The sequence below is a fragment of the Vombatus ursinus genome, unplaced genomic scaffold (genome assembly GCF_900497805.2).
Source record: "Vombatus ursinus unplaced genomic scaffold, bare-nosed wombat genome assembly UNPS02008996.1, whole genome shotgun sequence".
NCBI classification, from domain to species: Eukaryota; Metazoa; Chordata; class Mammalia; order Diprotodontia; family Vombatidae; genus Vombatus; species Vombatus ursinus.
The window spans coordinates 5,731,244-5,747,292 of record NW_020948774.1 but is presented as its reverse complement, the minus strand read 5'-3'; positions in this window follow the sequence as shown (position 1 = coordinate 5,747,292).

The window sequence follows — 16,049 nt, the reverse complement described above, 5'->3', positions numbered from 1 at the left end:
TTTTTTTTCTTCTCCCCTTCTATCATTTACTAAACTCCATGCTTCATCTCCCTTTTCATTTCCTCTTTCATAATTTTGCTCCAACTCTAGGTAACATTAGCATAGAAGCTGACAGCTCTGTTTTGTCAGCCCTTCATCTTTACAGTCCAAATTTATAATGCCTGTAGATGCAAACCAAACCTTCCTTCTCCAACCCCTTTGGTGTTCAGAATTTCAGGCTGGAAGAACTGCTGTTCTTCCTATTTTAGCAGAAATAGGCCAGGGCACTAAACTGAAGGGAATGGGTTAAAAGATGTAGATATTAGCTAGATATCTTCCTTCATAGGTGGAAGAATCCCTCATTGCCCTCAGCTCAGGATTATAAGATTTAAATCATCTAACCAAGGGTTCTTAACCTGGGTTCCAAGGACACCCAAGAGGTTCCTGCAGGGTTGGACTGGTACATGTTTAACATCCAACTCTCTGGGGAAAAAATGTACACACAACACACTTTTAAATTTAATCTGCAATATTAAAACTTTCTGTTCCGTTTTCTTAAGCCTAGATAATCAACAAAACAATAAATCAAGCCCTGATTTGTAACATTTGCTCATTTCTAGAATATAATGCTCACACTGAAAATTTAACAGTTTCTTCTCCTAAACCTGTTCAGCCTGGTTCTAACACAACCCTGAGTTTGTGAATAAATTTTGGAAGGCTTCATGAATGTAGAATTTTAAAATATTTTAAAAACTGTATTTCAATGAGTTTCCTTTGTAATCCAATATATTTTACTTTATACATTTAAAAACATTATTCTGAGAAGAAACCATGGGCTTCACTAAACTGAAAAAGGGGTCCATGACACACCAAAAAAATTAGGAATCACCAGTGTAGACTGATCTTAACTTTTTACAGAGAGGGGAAGTGACTTGTTTAAGGGATGTACAGGTAGTAGATAGACTGGGGATTCGAACCCAGGGTCCCTGACTCCATATCCACTTTTTCCACTGTGTCTCAGATTAAAATTGGAAGCACCAGATAGGGCTATTACTAGGACAGAGGTATGGGATAGTAGGGGAAGGGCCAGTAAGGCGGCGCAGAGCACTGGCTCTGGTATCAGGAGGACCTAAATTCAAATCCTGTCTCAGACCAGACCCTTGACACTTACTAGCTGTGTGACCCTGGGCAAGTCACTTAATCCCAATTGCCTTGCCAAAAAAAAGAAGAAAAAAAGACTAGAGGAGAAGACAAACTGTTGCAAGCATGATCCGTGCTCCCAATCAATCAATCAAAATCCATCTATCTAGTGCTTACTATGTGCCAGACACTGTGCTGGGTGGCTGGGGATACAAAGACAAAAGTAAAAGGAGTCTCTATCCATAAGGTACTTAATGCTATCAGGGGAGACAGAATGCACACATATATCAGGAAACAGAATGTTCCAAAAGTCTTGGTGCTATCCTAAGCTGTTAAAGTTTAAAACAGTGCTAAGACTCTTGGATCACCTTGTATACAAAATAAAATTTTGTTTTGTGTTTGTAGTCTGGATCTATGATGTTGATGGTCTAGAGAACTCTCAGGGAGAAAACTCCCTGGACCAACAGAAATAGGTACCTACTCTGTAACTTGTAGTCTTAGAAAGTTTCTTGGGGCACTGAAAGTTTAAATGACTTGCCTAGGGTCACATTGTTCAAATATTTCAGAGGAAGGACTTACACCCAGCCCAAAATGGGCAGACATAATTTGATGAAGCAGCTCCTATGGAGAAGAGGCCAGCCATCACCACCAGCTGTCACCTTACTGCCACCCACAGGGCAGGCCAGCCAGACCAGCCAGCAAGGTACCCTGAGGGAGAGACAGCAGGCGGCACGAGTTGGGGGTGTCCAACCACCACCACCACAGTGAGCACCATCTCCCGTCAGACCCTGATGGAGACAGCCCAGAACCTGGACCCAAGAGTCTCAAGAACAGCAGTTCTTCCAGCCTGGTGTCCCTGGGCATCACCCTGGGAAGCAGCCCTAGTAGAGATGCAGCTGGGCTACTGCTCCGGCAAGTGCAACAGCCTCACCTCCTGAAGACCAGAAAGGAAAGTTTGTGCCAAGCTCTTGGCATTCTCTCTCTTCAGAAACTGATAAGATGCATCAGATACTGATGAGATTTTATCAATGCAAATGACATTAAAGAAAAAACATTAACTCTACTTTGCCCCAGTTACCTAAAGGGCCTTGGGATTTCTCCATCAGACTTGAAGATGAAATCTTCCCTAAACTTCTCCTGCCCTGCCCCCCCCCCCAGGTATTATCTTCCTTTTTTATATGTATTCACAGTCCTTAGTACAGTGTTTTGCATATATATAGTAAGCACTTAATAAATGCTTATTAGTTCAATCACTCTGTCATTCTCGATTGAGGCCAGGTCTCTATCTACTATACCTAAGGTATGAAACTTAGAGGCATGCTCCCTGCAAAGCTCCCACATGTTATTGGGAAATATTCAACAAATAAATAAAACATAGATACATTGTAATATAAATACAATAAAACATTTTAAAACTAAGTCAAATGCACCGGCAGGGTAGAATTCTGTAGGATTAGTGATCTGTTTCTATTTCAGTTTGACACCACTACACCCTGACTCTTTAGGTACACAATACATATGAAGAAAATACAAGGCATGGTTTTTGTTTTTGTTTTGTTTTTGTTTTTGTTTTTAACGGGGAGGAAGGGCATAGCAACTAGATGGGGGATCAAGAAAGGCTTCATGTAGAAAGTGTCTTTTATCATGAGCTTTGAAGGAAATTATGTATTCTAACAGGCAGAGGTGAGGAGGGAACTCCTTTCAGGCATAAGCTAAAGTCTATGCAAAAGAATAGGGATGGGAGATAGAATGTCATGCTCAAAGATCAATAAGAAGGCCGATCTCAAAAGGAATTTGGCCTCAATGGAGTGAAGGAGAGGTGTTAGTGCACCCCTCTGCCCCTCCTATACACTGAAACCAGAGCAAGGAAACTATAGTCTCTTAGTAAAATGTGCCCCAAGATCATTCTTATATCAATTAACAAGCATTTATTAAGCACCTACTGTGATACATGAAAGCCACTGTGCTAGGTGCTGAAGATAGAGCAAATGAAAGATTTTTTTGTTTGTTTAAGGATGGAGGAGACTTGGGCATATTTGAAGGCAGTAGGGAAAGAATCAGTAAATAGGGAGAGATTGAAGTTTAGAGAAAGGTGGGGAGGATTTAAGGAGCCAATCTGGGGTTTTATGATAGGTGGGAATGGGATTAAGGGTGCATGAAAAGGAGTTGACCTTGGCAAGAAATGCCACCTCTTTAACCAGGACTAGAGTAAGGGAGGGAAAAAAGTGGGAGATATAAAGGAATTTTGAAATGAAGATAAGGGAAGTAGAGGGAATTTAGCAAGGTTTGAGACAAGATCCTTAGCTGAGAAGGTAGAGAGTTTGGAGGAGATAAGGGATTTAAAAAGAAAAGAGAAGCCTTAAAACAACCTCTGTAGGGAGTGAGAGGATTAGCAAGGGAATTGCTTTGATTCAGTGTGAGCCTAGTTGAGATTATGTAATACAAATTTATAGGTCACCCAGTCAGTTTGGTTTCAAAATTTCCTCCAGCTTTGTTTAGAAGTAATTGAGTAAAAATAGAAGAGACAGTTGGTAGGTTTAATACAGGGTTTGGAATTGGTAAGGCATCTTATAGTACAAGAGAGTGAGAGATTCAGTCATACAGGACAGTGTGGAGCTGAACTGGTTAACTATAGGATTAAGATTGGGAAGGGAGGAAAGTAATGTCAGAGTCTATTGAGGGACAGAATGATTGGAAGTCCTACTGTGGATAAAGTTTGAGAAGTTTAAGAAGGGAAAAGCATAGGGAGAAGTGCAATGATAGGGAATGGTGATCATACTGAAAAATGTCACAGTTTTTGAAAATGAAAATGGAACGTTAATGAGTAATACTAAGATTTAGGGTATGATCTTTGCCTTGTGTCATACCCCTTGTGACAATGCTCTTAGAAGTGAGTTATAATATTCCTTGATTTTCACTGTACCTTCTAGTTCCTCCATTTGCTGTCATAACTGAGCAATTTCTTCTGCTCTGAAGTTCACTTTGTTAAAATATAAAGCCCTATATGTGGCTCATATGGAGTAGAAGAGTTAACTCATGGGATTTGAGGAAATTGAAGAACTGTGAGGTTAGAGTGTTTGATGTATCACCAACATTTATGTTGAAGTTTCCTAGTATAAGGACAAGAGCTGGGGAAGAGATGAAGATGATGACCTGGGTACTAATGCTCTTGAGAAAGGAATGAGAATGAGTTGGAGGTCAACAACCATTGTGATCTGGATTAGGTGATAATTTTAATAAAGCTAATTTCAGAGCAGAAGAAGTTGCTCAATTATGGCAGCAGGGAGAAACTGGAAGGTATGAGGGAAAGGAAGGACTATTATAACTCCCTTTTTAGGACCAATGCCACAGGGAGTGTGAAATAAGGCAACGCCAATACGTGATGGGATGGCCAGGGATGAAGTGTCTGTACATGCTAGATTTCTGTGAATGGTAGAGGATGGAAACAGTCATCCTGTTCAGATTGAAGAGATGTTTGTTAGTTGTGGAATGAGAATTCCACAGGGCACAGTAAAGGAGTGTTCAGAGCTGGATTGGGTGGAGAAGGATGGGGATGAGGGAACACCTGATCAGTAGAACAGAGATTGAGAGTATAGGTGGTAGAAGTTTACTATCCATAGGGAGTAGCAGTGAGTGGGAGCCCTTTACTGAAGAAAACAGAATATAGTGATAAGACCCTTTGTTTTGTCCATTATCATGTGAGATTTAAAAAGAAAGAAATGTTTTATTCATGCTCTTTACATTACTGTCATTTACCACCACCCTGCTTTTTATCCCTTAAAGAATTTGTTCTTATGTTTAATAGGAATGTATATGTATAGCATATATCAGATTTTGGGGAGGGAGGCAGGGAGGGAGGGGGAGAAAAATTTAAAACTCAAAAGCTTATAGAATGGGGCAGCTAGGTGGTGCAGTGGATAGAACACTGGCCCTGGATTCAGGAGGATCTGAGTTCAAATGTGGCCTCAGACACATAACACTTACTAGCTGTGTGACCCTGGGCAAGTCACTTAACCCCATTGCCTAGCCAAAAAAAGAAAAAAAAGCTTATGGAAGTGATTGTTGATAAATTAAAATAAATATAAAAAATTTTTTAAAAAAGAAAAAAAATTCATTCTCGTAACAAAGACCTACAGTTAAAACAAACCAAAACATTGATCATGTCAGACTACATGGCCCTTATTCTGCCCTTATATAAGAAAAAAGGGGCCAAATAGGAGCATATTTTTGCACAGTGTTTCCTGAACATCTTGAGGCAAACAGGGTGGCCTTGAAGATGGGGCTGACCTATCAATAGAAACTGAGGAAAGACAAGTCAGAATAGAAAGGAGAGTAGTGTGTAACTCGCCAAGAACTTTTCTTAAGATGGGGTTCAAAAGGATGTAGGATAGAAGTACCATTGTTGAAGGGATTTCTGTATGGATACAGACTGAGTCTCTTCAAACTTGAAAATTACATTTGCCCTTATCTATAGCGGGTGAAGAGGGAAGAGAAGAGATGTAAGTCCTTTATAACTCATCTAAATTACCTGAAATTATAGGCATTTGCCTGGTTCCCGAGGTCTGGAGATTGCCATCCTGTGAGATGGAACAAGATTTGAGAATGTTTTTCCTTTCTCTTTTTGTCTCACAGATACTAATAATACAAAAAAAAAAAGTTGAAAGTAATATTCTTGATCCTTGACCAAGTGTAATGATAGGGTTCAAGGTAAGGAGGTTCTTCCACAGACAGGTGGCAGGGGCCTAAAGGATTGCATGAAAGATGTTCAAAGAGCAAGTTCAAAACAGAGCACTATATTAGAAGAATCCAGAGTCACGTTGGTGTCGGTGGGGGGGAGCTATGATACTTATCAGGGAGAACAGCAATCTGAAAGGGGGGAGGGAAGGGCATCTCAGCAAGATCCAGGGCTCCCAGTGTTGTTGATCTGATTATGATGAGGAGATGGAGGAAACCAGCAGCTGTCAGTGGTGACTCACTGCTGAGCAGGCTAAGCGGAAACACATGTCTGCTGCTGGCTGGTGGAGTTTATAGTTCCAAACTCCAGGTTCCTGCACTTTTAGTCACTATGGGAGGGGCTGGGGAGACGGACTTTCAGAAGGGAAGAGGAGGGGTTGTTGGTCTCCCTTTGAAAATTTATTAGTCAGTGCTTATTATCTCCTACACCTTGAATATCTGTAGCAGGGGCCTTTCCCCAAATCTGGTTATATTCCTGTTTTAAAAGAAATCTTTCTCTGTCCCAATGGGGGTTTATCCTAGGACAAGGCTTTTTTTTCCCCCTCTTAGGGCAAAACCAGCCTTCAGGCACTCCTCTTTCTGACCCCTCCTCCTCTACAGATACACACCCAACCATGAAAATACACCACAGCTTATTTTCTCTGGGCCTCAAAGAAGTCAAGCAGTGGGATGGAACTCTGCTCCCTGTTTATACTATCAAGGCCCTCTGTTGGTTTCTTGTGGGATTGTGGCCCTGAGAGATTGCTGAGGTTGTGTGTCTCATGGACAAACTAGTCTTTTTTTCCATCCAGAGCACAAAGTAGAAGTAAATTGGAAAGGGGAGGGGTAGGCATGAGGACCAGCACTGGGAAAAAATGGTCAGGGTAGAATAAATGTTTCCTTATCCTATTCAACTCATGTGCTAAAGTATAGTATTCCCTACTCCTTTGTAAATTTTACCTAGGAAGTTTCTCTCTAATTCACCATTTTGGAAAGTGCATGAAGTTGTTTTTGTATGGAGGGTTAAGAATGGGTCTACTATTTCATTCCCTCTTGCTATTTATGTTGCTTTGATGTCTTAATTAAATACTTTTACTATTGGGGGTGGAGAAAGAAAATGGTTTTTCAGGTTGCCTTTCCTTGAGCACTGAGCAATATGAATTATCTTATTTGATCTTTTCAACAATCCTGGGAGATAGGTGCTCTCATTACTTCCATTTTACAGTTGAGGCAGCTGAGGCAGACAGATGTTAAGTGATTTGCCAAGTGTCACACATCTGGTAAGAGTATGAGGTTGGATCTGAACTCAGGTCTTCCTATTTCAGTCCAGCACTCAATCAGATGCACCTCTTAGCTGCCTCTAATTTGAGGGAGGACAGCAGTAGTCTATGGCTCTGGAAACCGCCTAATTTTCTGGCATTATGGGAATTTGCCCAGTTTGCCCACAAATGATTGTCCCACCCTGTGGAGCCTATTTGGGATCAGATGGATGGAAACAGATCTCCCATGCCATTCATTCTCTGTTGCTTGGTGGAGTGGGTTGGGGAGAAATGTCCTCAACCAAAAAAAAAAAAAGCTCTACATTAAGGTCTGAGCGAAGTCAGAATCCTTAACAACTCCACCTTTTCTTCCTCTTCCCCCTACCCTGAATTAACTTTTCCCCTTGATTTTTGCCTTTTGAAGGTGGGATGCTGAGGGCAGAATCAGTTTAGGTTTCAGGGTAACCTGGCAGGCATATACAGGGCTGCTCTTCTCTCATTAGCTGCCAAAGAAAATATTTTTATGGATTTGTTGTGAGCTGAGAGTGAAAACAAAACAAGCAGCAGGATGATTGTGAAAGGCCTGGAGGCCCAGGCAAATTCCCTCCTGGGGGAAGGGAGATCTCCCTGGCTATAAGAGCCAAGGAGGGTTGGCGACAGGAAACCCAGAGAAATCAATTCTTGAGCTATTGCATGGAAATGGGAAACATGATTCCCACTTCTAATAAAAACCAAGTCAATGGTTTGAGAGGGAACCTGGGCAGAACAGAGGGAAGAGGGATGGGCCCAGTCATAAATGGCATGGGGCAAATTGGTCTTTCCTTCAAAGTTCAAACATTCTCAGGGGAATTAATTTCCTTCCCAATGCTCCAGAGACGCAGGACATAGCCATCCCCAGCTATTAGTCCCAGGAATATGTTACTCTAGTGATCTCTTCTACTGGGCCTTCTCTGTCCTCCAAATTCAACCTGGATAAAGAGCTCCTGAATTTGGACTCTGTGGGAGTTGAGTTGCCACCTCCTAGCAAGCCTGGGTTTACAATGGGGTTATATTGTGTCAGCTTGTTCCCCATCCTCTTCACAACTGAATTTGCCCTAGCTGCAATTCTGATTAGTTACTACTCTGCGGATGAGGACAAACTTGAGAACCACGGGGAAAATGCAGTCATTAATAATACATATTTTATTCTTCCCAAAGACGGTATAAGAGGAAATGGCATAGAGTGGAAGGAATTCAAGTTTGATAGAATAGAATGGAAAAGGTTTACAATGCATTTAGCAAGCCCTGGTAATACATATGGAAAATTGAGACAGTTCTTGCTCACATTCTAATTGGGTGAGACAACACATATAGGAGAGTTCAGTTCCAGGGAAAATGGAAAGGCCTTGTGGTCCTTTGGGTACATTTTTGGGAGGGGGAGGTCCTGGTTGGATTTGAGAGGGTGGACTTCATGCAAAGGTGAATGGAACATGAATGAGGCCCAAGGTTCTGCCTTCCTGGAGATGATAGCCTATGGGCTAAATGACTTGGATTGGGGCAGTTGGGAGAGATGCTAACACTAAGGTATTAGAATGGAGTATTAAGTGAGGTCATGGAATAATTTTTTTAGTTTAATATTATTTTTCTCCAATTACATGTAAAAACAATTTTAAATCTTTTTTTCCTTCAAATTTTGAGTTCCAAATTCTCTCCCTCCCTCTCCTGCAAACCCCCCCCATCCATTGAGAGAGTGAGCAATTTGATGTAGCTTATACATATGTAGTCATAGAAAACATATTTCCATGTAAGTCTTGCAGTGAAAGAAAATACAGAGAAAAAAACAAGAAAAAGGTGGATTTTTAAATCTTTGATCTTTGATCTTTGATCTGCAGTCAGGCTCTACCAGTTCTTTCTCTGGAGATGGATAGCACTTTTCATCATAAGTCATGGAATCTTTGAAACTAGAAATTTTGAGGGATGTCTATTTTAGGGGTGGTATCTCTGATCTTTTCCCAGAACTATATTAGATTGTAGGGGATACAAAAAAAAATTGAAGGCATGGTCCTTAACTCAATGTGCTTAAAATCAAGTGAATAGGCAGAGGAGAGAAAGGAGGTCATTTTAGGCAGAGAGCAGTATGGGGAAAGAGGGGATTGTGAGATGAATGAATAAAAGATCCTGTGCAAGGCAGAAGGAAAAAAAACCAGGCTGACTGAGGAGAAAGCATGTGTTGGGAAGTAGTTGAAAATAAGGTTTTTATAGCTGGGTGAGTTCAAAATATGGAGGGCTTTGAAAACCAGAAAATGAGTTTGGTCTTGATTCAAGAGGCAGTAGGATGTGTTATAGGTGCTCAATAAAAGGAGTTACATTAGAGGAGTGTTGTTTTATTTTGTGTTTTAATTTTTTTTATATCTTTTGTCCTTACATCATACATCATTTCGAATTCCTCTCCAGTTTGAATCCTCACTAGTAACAAAGAAGAACAATTAGCCAAAAACATCTGTTATAATGATCATATCTGATAATGTACATCTGTGGTAGCAGTCCCCTATTTCTCTACTTTGAAGTAAGATGAATGTTTCTTTATCTATTCTCCAGGATCTTCACTGGTTTTTTCAGTTACCCAACTTTCTTTTAGCTATCTATTAATTTATATTGTTGCTGTCAGGATCATTTTTCAGGTGTGTCTGACTCTTTGTGACCCTATTTGGAGTTTTCTTGGCAAAGGTACTAGAGTAGTTTGCCATTTCCTTCCCCAGATCATTTTACAGATGAGGAAACTGAGGAAAACAGGGTTAAGTGACTTGCTTGCTTTCACACATAGTAAGTGTCTGAGGCTAGATTTGAACTTAGGAAGATGAGTTTTCCTGACTCCAGGTCTGGCCCTTTATCTACTGTGCCACCTAGCTGCCCCATATGTTATTATCTTAGTGCTACTTATTTTGCTATGTATCACTTCATGCAAATTTCCCCATGTTTTTCAGAATTTCTTGTATTTAGCATTTCTTACTTCCACAATAATATTATGTTATATTCATTTTGTTTTTTTTTTTCAGCCATTCCTCAGTTGGTGGCCACTCACATTGAACCTTTTAATAAAATTATTGTTTGCTCTTCTGAACTTGACAAACTTCAGCACACATGCATTTTCCATATACAAAGAAGAAAAAAGAGAATTGTTTATGCAACAGAAAATCTCTATTATGTATATATTGTTTTAAAAGTACAGAATAACTCAAACAGTACTTCCAGAACTTCCTGATATGTCTCCTTGTGTTCCTTCTGTTTCCTTCTTCGCATTAAAAGAAATGCTTCATTGGCACTCTTTTGTTTCTTCTCTTCTTTTGTCAGCATCGCTATCACTGATCATCTTATAGAGAATGAAGTTTGGATGATGATCAACAGGTATTCAGAATTCCTGAAATGTGAAGAGTGTAACCAGGTATGAGAATATCCATCATTGAGGGGAAGGTGCCATTCCTCTTCCCAAAAACAGTTGGAAATTCAACTGGAGGCAAGTGCGGTATGAGATGGGAGGCACACAGTTAGATGGTCAAGTGGGAGTCCTTGATTCATTATTGCTCTTCTAGTCGAAGGGTGGAGATTAAGCAGGAAAAGGGTGAAGTAGGAGATGGAAGTCGAATCTGTACAGCAGTAGAAAGAAGTTCTAGTCTCCATCAACTTTTCTCTTCCTCTTTCCCCAACGGATAGGCACGGCAGGAGATAGAAGGCCTGAGGTCAAAGGGAATGTTGCTCCTCTTTGTATCCCATGGTGCTTGGGACATCAAACTTGCAGGAGGTGGAAGTTGCCTTATGCTGTCATGGATGGAAGTTGTTGCTTCAGGGTAGAAAGAAGACACCTAGCTCAATCCTTTCTGTCTCAGAGGACACTGTACCTAACAGGAGATGGAAGGCACAAGGTCATAGGTCTGAGAAGTGTTTGACTCCTCCTCTAACTTGAGGAGGCTAGAAATGAGATGGTAGCAGGAAATGGAATTTGTTTTCATCTTTGCTATTGGAAATTTGATTTTCTTCTCTCTTTTTTAGATCATTAATTAATGGCATCTGGTTTTATTAGTTTTGTTTTAATAGCTTATAGTTTCATTTATCAATTCAGTTGGGGGTTTCCTTTTTCCCCCCATTACCACTTGCTGTTTTTATTTTTTTACTTATTTTTTTAAAAATTAATTTATTCATTTTTAGCTTTCAACATTTATTTCCATAAGATTTTTTTTTTTGGCTTGGCAATCAGAGTTAAGTGACTTGCCCAAGGTCACACAGCTAGTAAGTGTCTTGTGTTGTGTGTCTGAGGCCAGATTTGAACTCAGGTCCTCCTGACTCCAAGGCCAGAGCTCTATCCATTGCACCACCTAGCTGCCCCATCCATAAGATTTTGAGTTTTAAAATTTCTCCCCCTCCCTTTCCTCTCCCCTCTGCAAGACAGCATGCAATCTGAAATTGGCTCTACTTATACATTCATATTAAACATTTTTTCCCATTAGTCATGATATAAAGAACAATTAGAGCTAATGGGAGGAACCATGAGAATGAAGCAATAAAACAAAACAACAAAGGAAAAGGAGAGCAAATAGTATGCTTCCATCTGCATTCAGACTCCAGTTTTGTTGATGTGTTCTTTGATTTTCAGAATTGCTATTTTGGAATTTAGTTTGGGCTTTTAATTGTTGCTTTTAGTTACATTTTAGTTGTATTCATTGATTTGTACTTTCTTTTGTTAAGAAAGTGTGTTTTATATGTGTGTGTATCTTATCTTTTCCTACCCTCTCAACTCCCTGCCTGTTTCATTGTTGAATTTAATGTACTGCTTTACCAAACTCTTTGTGCATATGTGTGTTTATGAGTTCAAAGATCTTGTTCAGTCCAGATAAAAGTATGTATTTTCTTCTTGTGTTATGAAGTTATGAAAAACACTAAGCCTCACTCTTTTTTCTTCTCTGTTTCTTCTCCAGTGTATTCTTTTCCCCCTCTTTTTCTTTACTCTCTTAAGATCACCAAACATCAAAACTACTCTCAGACCTTCTGTTTTATTTAACTCCTTCTGTGAACCTTGAAAACATTATCATTATGAAGGAACACTTGTCTTTTCTACACCAATTTGAATATAAGCACCTCGTCACCATTTAGTGCCTTCCAATTTATTGGATGTATTTAGTTTTCTAGATTTCTATTGATGGAAGTCCACTTTCCATCAACTTTCCTCTTCTTCCCTCAAGGGATAGGTGCAGCAGGAGATGCAAGGCATGAGTTCAAATGGAAGGTTGCTTCTTTTTGCACAAGAGTTTTTCCACATCCCAATTGAGAGATCAGGCTGGCAGTAGGAGGTGAAAGTTGCCTTGTGCTGGCATAGATGGTAGTTGCTCCTAAGGCCTACCCTCAGGGAACATGGGCAGGAGATGGAAGTGTGTAGTCAGAGGCAAATCTTGCTCTTCGGCTGTAGATCAGGCAGGTGCACCAGGAAGTGGAATTCTCCCAGCACAAGGGGAAATCACTTTGGGGTAGATGGAAGTCACCCAGCCACTCCTCTTTCTGCCTTCCCTCAGAGGCAGGCACAGCAGGAGATGTAAGGTACTTGGTCAGAAGAAAGTCTTGATATTCTTATCTTTTTTGACATATCCAGGAATATCAAAGCTAAAATCTATAACTTCTAGATCAAAGGAAAATGCTGCAAAGCAGCTCAAAAGAAAGAGTTCACGTATCAAGAAATAATAGTCAGGATCACAAAGGACTTGACAGGTGCTGCTAAAAGGAGAAAAAAATCTTGAAATATGTTATTCCAAAAGGCAAAAGATAAAGGTTTACAACCAAGAATAGCTTGCCCTGCAAGACTAAAAGCAATTCTACAAGGTGAAAATTTACCTTTAATAGAACACAGGACTGTCAGGTATTCCTGATAAAAAGACCATTTGCTATGAGCTCCCTCTTCTCTCCTCTTCCTCATCTTATATCACTCAAGTGCCTTCTACCATGATTTCCTCCTTCATATGTCTCACATGATGAGTTGGCCTTATTTCTTACCAAGGTTAACTCCTCTGTGTGTTCAAGCAATCTCATTCCATCCTGCCTTCTCCAACAGTTTGCTACTTCTGTCATCCTTACACAATATTTCACTCAAACTGTCCTCTGTGAAGTTGCCAATGATCTCTTAGTTGCCAAATTCAATGACCTTTTCTCAATCCTCATTCTCTTTGACCTCTCTGCAGCCTTTGGCACTGTTGATCACCCTTTTCTCCTTGATACTTGCTTCTCTCTAGATTTTTGGGACACCACTCTCTCCTGGTTCTCTTCCTACTTGACTGATCACTCCTTCTCAGTCTACTTTCCTGGCTCCTCATGTACATCATGCCCTCTAACCTTGGATGTCTTTCAGGGTTCTATCCTGGGTCCTCTGCTCTTCTCCCTCTATACTACTTTATTTGGTGGTCTCATCAACTCCATGAATTGAATTACCCTTTCTATGCTGATTCTCAAATCTACTCATTTCTAATCTTGTATCTCCTACTGCCTTTCAGACATCTCAAACTGTATATATCTAGTAAACATTTTAAACTTAACATGTCCCAAACTGAACTCATTATCTTTCCCCCTAAACCTTTCCCACTCCCTGTTTTTCCTATTATGGTAGAGGGCAACACTATCTTCTTGGTCCCTCATAGAAGTCACCCTCAACTCTTCACTGTCACCCCTCCATATCCCATCTGTTCCTAAGGCGGGTTAATTTCATCTTTGTAATATCGCTCAATTAACACTCCCTTCTCTCCTCTGACACTGCCACCAGTCTAGGCCGTAATCACCTCATGTCTGTACTATTGCAATAGTCTCCTGCTGGGTCTGCCTGCCTCAAGTCTCTTCCCATTCCAATCCAGTCTCCATTTAACCACCAAAGTGATTTCGCTAAAGCGAATGTCACTCCTCCCCCCCACCTTCTAAATAGACTCCAATGGCTCCCTATCACCTCCAGAATCAAATATAAAATCCTCTCTATAGCGTGCAAAGCCTTTCATAACCTAGCCATATATTTTTCAGCCTTATGACACTGGCCTCCTGCCTGTTCCATGAGCAAGACACTCCATCTCTCCACTCCAGGCATCTTTTCTGGCCATCCCCCATGCCTGGAATGCTCTCCCTCCCCATCTCTGCCTACTGGCTTCCTGGCTTCCTTTAAGTCCCAACTAAATTCCCACCTTCTACAAGAAGTCTTTCCCAACCCCTCTTAATTCTAGTGCCTTCCCTCAGTTATTTCCTATTTATCCTATCTCCTCCATCAGACTGTGAGCTCCTTTTGGACAGGCAGGAGCTGTCTCTTGCCATTTTTTTTTTTTTTTGATAATCCACAATGCTTAGTACAGTTCTTGGCACATAGTAGCCACTTAATAAATATTTATCAACAGATCATCAGGGGTTTCTATCCGGAGGTGACTAGTGGATTCTTTCTATTTTTACTTAGCAAACTGAGGTAGTTTTCATTTATGATTTCCTAGAGTATGGAATCCAGGTTTCTTTTTAGGTCATTATTTTCAGGGAGCTAATAATGCTTAAATTCTCTCTTCTTGGCCTTTTTTCCAGGTTTAGTAATTTTTTACTAAAGATACCTGACATTAAACATTTTTTTTCAGCCTTTTGATTTTGTGCTAATATTTCTTGTTTCATGGAGTCATTCAATTCTATTTATTCTTTGACATTTCTTGACCCATAATGATCCTTCATCGTGTTTGGTGACTTCTTCTGTTTACTAGTTCTCCAGCCTCAGTTTCTATTTTGGCACTTCATGTCAAGGCCAGGCTTCACCCTCTACTGAAGTGTTTAGTGGGGAAGTCAGGCCTTATTTAGTCCTCGTCTGGATTTCCTGGGCTCCTACCATTGACTTCTGAATCCTCTGTTGTGTCTGTGTCCAGAGCTGACAGGTTTCAAGTCCAATAGGTTCATTCTAGGTCAAATCATTCTGATCTTTGGGCCCTCTGGAACATATCCAATTAGGGTGCTACAGACATCTGTTTCCCCTGGGATGTCCCAGTCAGTATTCTGCTAACCTCTAGTCCTATGTTTATGGCCTGATATGATATAGAGTTCCAATCACCCTGGACCATTATTTATCTGAGTGTTCCAGGTACAGTGGACTGATGACTTCAGGTGCCTCTGGAGCATCTTGAGTGCTGGTAGCTTCTTTATCTAAGCTTACTCATGTTTCTCTAGTGGGAAGGCTTCATCAGAATTCTAGCTCTGTGTGTGTATGTGTGTGTGTGTGTGTGTGTGTGTGTGTGTGTGTGTGCTTATTTTATCTTTTTCTATCAAGTATCCCCTCAGTAACTTGATTGGCATAACACAAAATCTGAAATTGATTTTTATAGTATAGTCTTTTTTATTACATTGACTTGGCTTAATCATGAATAGTGAATAATTATCCAAGTCTCACTTTGTTTCTATTGCAATCATTTTGCAACTGTATTTATATAACTCTTGGGTGTGCCTTGAAAGGTCAGCTCCCATTTATTCTATGCATTTTGTGGTATTTGCTGCTCTGTTTGATTTCAACTCCATGGAGCAAGATGCCCCTCCCAGGTTAAGTTTATTACTTTTAATCTCCTCACAAAGCTGCCAACTGAAACCTTGATTAACACTATTTCCCTCAACCACCTCTTCCCTCTGATTGGAGAGCTGGAGGGTAGAGTACCAAACTCCTCCCAATGCCTTCCTTTATAGAGAACAGAGACTAGACTAGATTAGACTCTCAGCTCACCCCACTTTGCATCTGCTGGTTTTAGCTCCACAGAACAAGATGTACCTTTGTATCTGGTACTCCCTGGTGTTCCCTTCACTCCAATTTTCTGCCTCCTTTTGTGTGTGTCCTCCCTCCCCCATTAGATTGTAAACTCCTGGAGGGCAAGGACTATCTTTTTATTAATTGTATCCCCAGTGCTAGCACAATGCCTGGCACATAGTAATAGTGTCTGGTGGATTGGA